The sequence below is a fragment of the Vombatus ursinus genome, unplaced genomic scaffold (assembly GCF_900497805.2).
Source record: "Vombatus ursinus unplaced genomic scaffold, bare-nosed wombat genome assembly UNPS02014801.1, whole genome shotgun sequence".
In the NCBI taxonomy this organism is placed as follows: domain Eukaryota; kingdom Metazoa; phylum Chordata; class Mammalia; order Diprotodontia; family Vombatidae; genus Vombatus; species Vombatus ursinus.
The window spans coordinates 366,092-370,480 of NW_020954579.1; positions in this window are offsets into that span (position 1 = coordinate 366,092).

Genomic DNA, 4,389 nt, shown 5'->3' on the forward strand with positions numbered 1-4,389 from the left:
AACGATTCTTCTTCCTTAGTGCTATGGCACTCAACAAAATTCAAGTCAATGTTTATTAAGAATCTATGTGTGTAGAAGCACAAGAATGGATAGAGTACTAGATCTGGAGTCCAGAAGATCTGGATTCAAATCCCATCTCTGATGCTTAATCATGTGACCATGGGCAAGTCCCATAAGCATCGAGCAACACTTGGTTCTCTAAGTTCAATGCGTACATTTGCAATGGCACAAGCAGTCACCGTACTGAGGAATGATCAAGGTTCTTGTCCTAGGAATACAAAGATGGAAAGCACCAGAATTGCTGCATTCTGGGAGTTCACAATCTACTGGGGGAATACACTGAGACACTAAGTCTACATGCTAGACACTTTAAGGACAACAGAGAGATGCTGACAAAATGTAAAATTCTCAACAAAAATATAAGAATGAAGAGAAAAAGAGTTGCTGGATTTGCAGAGAGGAGCTGAATATAAAACTCCAACATTGATTACCTGTGTGATACGGCCAAGTTACAAGAGAGGTCAATCTCTATCCCTCAGTTTCTTCATCTATAAAATGATGAGCTGTCTAGCTGACCAGTGTTGTTTGGAACACTGAGCATATGAATTATATGCTAGGTATAGGGTCCTTAACCTATAAAAAGTTGCAGTAAATGACCAAAGCTAGAGAGGTCAAGTTGAGGCCAAGTTGTCCAAGATTAGATTTGGACTCTCTCCCTTTCTGCTAGTTGATGAATGGTTATCAACATTTTAATGGTCTGATTAAAACAAAGTAATGGTATATGGATTATATACCTGAGTGGATAGATTATATTGCCATACTCACATGCAGCATAGGGGCATGAGTCATAGAACATTGAAGTCTGGAAAGCTTTGAAACAGGTATATCCTAAAAAGCAATGGAGACTTGGGCATGAGCAGGTTGCAACATGATGCAAATAAAGAATTGTGAAGGTAAAGTGCTGTTTTTTACTGCTATGTGTGAAAAGAGAACTCTGTGAGTGAAAGAAGAATTGTCAGATCATGAGAGCGAGCTACAACTGATGGGATAAGCCAACTCTTTGTGATATAAAGAGAATTGGAGGAAAGACCTCTGTGTTGGGTGGGCCCCCCAGTGTCAAACTTATAGGAGGACACAGACAAAAATCATACAGGATGGGCAAGAAAGAAGGGCTTGTGACCTGCTCTGTGTCACTGGAGGTAGTACCTAGTGAGATCATAGATTCCTTGGACTATGAATGATGCTCGTTTGACAAATCTTTCATCTAGTTTAGAATAATTGAATGTTAGTGCTCGAAGAACCTTAATTAAGTTCATCTAATTCAACTCTCCTTTACAGATGAGGACACTGAAGCTCAGAGAGCTAAAGGGATTTGTCCACAGTCAAGCAGGTAGTAAATGATATAGTCAGGCCTAGAATCTAGGTTTCTTGACTCCTAATTAAATGTAATAACATACACATACATAATACATATTAAATATAATATATAAAGGGTATTTTAAAGAAGAGTTTCATAACCTGGGATCTATAAACTTGTTTGTTTTTTAATGACTTTGTAACTTCATTCCATGTGATTGCTTTCCTTTGTTATCCTATGTATTTGATTTTATGCATTTAAGAATGTTATTACTCTCACCTGTGACTCCCAAAAGCGTAGCATGTGCAAAGGCCACACTCCAGTAAAACTATCTCAGCAGATTAGGTAAACCAGGGTGAGAATAACCATCAGGTCTCAAACCCATTGTTGAGTTAGGGAAATGTCTACCCCAACCATGTGAAGACTTTCCCTGGTGGAATGGAACTTGTTTCCATAGCCATGAAAGCAGCCAAAGCAGGTGCTGTGGAGAGCTTAGAGCTTGGTCAGAACAAGGTCATCCACTGCATCCCAGGCCCTCAATAGTCATATTGACTTTTGTCCTGCCACGGGACTCCAATGACTCTAGAAGATAAAATGAGGCTGGAGACCTTGTACAACTCTACCTCACATAACTCCAATTCACATGCAAGCCAAAATATCACTCAGTGATGTCACTGGTCTTCTTTGAAAATGAAGGAAGAACAACAATAATCTATTTTATTTTATGTATTTAAAACTGTTACTCTAAGAAGTATTTCATAGACTTTGGCAGATTACCATGACACATAAAAAATCAAAACCCCTCTTTGAAATAAAACCAAAAAAGTAGGTATAAAAAGGAACCCTTAGAAATATCAAGAAAATGGGAAAAATAAAAGTTTTTGATTCAAATAATGAAAAATGTTCAGTAGAAAAAGACACTAAAAAAACCTGGCAGTCACATATCAAAAAGAAAACTAGAATGTCACATTTTAAATAATGAAAACAGGTTAAGAATAATAGTCATCACTTTATGATACGGTTAAAGACAGAAGCTATAATGTCCCCCCAAAAAAACAATAAAAGCAGGCCCTGGGTGGAGACTTCACCACTGATTTCTGACTTGTTATTTTCTTAGTAAACATTTAAGTAAATGAAGATAATTGCAGGGCTTATAGAGATTACTTAGCAAAGGTTATAGCACTGGAGATTAAAATTGATTTCATATGAACTAGTATAGAATTCCTTTCAAGCAAAGGCATATAAATTAATGCAGATCCTTTATGTACATTTGTGAATTAAAAAAGCAAACCAGCTAATATGTTTGCTAATGTTGACATTATGGATGTGTACACAAAGTATGAACTATTAGATAACAACTAATAATGGTACCACTTTCTGGATATAAATAATGGGAAGATAGGCAGCAGAGTATGGCAGAGAGTCAGTGTTGTAGTCAGAGACATGGGTTCCAAGTACTGCCTTTGACACATATTAACTATGCGACCCTGAGTACAACTTCTCAAAGCTCTATGCAGAATGCCAGAGTATATGCGTTAGTGGAGGGAGTTTCCACACCAGGAGTTCCCCTACACTGAAGAAGTCTCAAGTTTGGACCCAAAACAAACATAAGTGCTATGAAAGTAGCTCAAAATAATGCAAACAATGTTAGACTTGATATGTGGAAACCTGGATTTATAATCCCATCTCTACCACTTGCCACAATAACCCTGGTTAAGTCACTTAACATCTCCGAGCCTCAGTTTCCTCATATGAATAATGGCAAAATTATCAATCAAGACTGGCATTGACTGTGTTATGTGCAAGATGTATGATTATCTGAACAAATACACAGACCTCTACTTTTCCCTGCTACTGGCTCATTTCCTTTTAAATCTCACTCCATATATAAAAGTGTCTTCGATATACCTCAGAGATTACTAATCTTGGAGAAATTCTCTCTGTAACTGATTCATCCTTTGTCTCAGCTTGAGCCAAGGAAAGTCTATCCAAGGCTATCCTTCTTGGATAACCTTCCCTACTTTCAATCTGTGCACTTATTAGTTTGGACTTAAATCATTCAAAATGGCTGTCTATTTTAATAGCAATTTAAAATAACACAAAAAATGCAAATAAACACTTAAAGGAATAGACTTCTACTTGTAGGCTGAATTGGCTGTAGGTTGGAGGTTGAACATTTTCCTTTCCCAATATCCTTCTCCCTAATGGTCAGAGGAGAAATAGGATGTACAGTGGTCAGATAGGTAAAGAGGAGCTGTGATCTTTCCTTAGAAGAGTTCTAGGAAATCAGGGGGAAGACAGGGGCTATGGACTAGATTCTAAGTTCTCATGAATCATGATCTGCTCTTTGCTCCAATGCACTGGTGCTAGCCCAGCCCGTGGTCTCTCGTTGCCTTAATGCATCCTATACCACACCTTGAAATCTTAGCTCCTCTTCGTTTCCCTGTTTTCTGTCATAGAGATAGCACCCATTCACCCTGTTTCTTGGCCATTTGCAAGAGCTCACAGTCTTCCTTCTCTTCTGTCTTACCTTCATGGTTTCTCTGTCTTGACTACATGGCTTCTCCTTGGAAGGAAGCTCTTTCCAAGGTCAAATGCTCTCAGAAAATTAGGCAACTCTGGGTGATGTCTTCATAGTACCATTTCCCCTCTACCAAGTTTGTGTAGCAACATCCCTGGGTGAAGGGTTACAGACTTGAACTATGGCATGGGATTGTTGAAAGGAAAGCCCTTTGCAAACATTAAAATGCAATAGGAATGTGAATGATTATTATATGCTGCTACTTTCTTAAAACAAGTAGCCAGTGTCTTAAAGCTAAACTATTATTAAGTCATTATGTTTTTCACTTAGATTTCTATCCTCCTGTCATTGAATAAAATGGAACTGGACACAAATCTTGTCCCAGCAATATGAGAATAAACTTTATGGGATTCCAAGAAAGGACTTTAATTAGTTTTGTTTCAATGAATGTGCTCCCTTATGGCAGCTCGGTGAATAGCAGGACTATTCTATGCATTTAAGTGTATGAGAC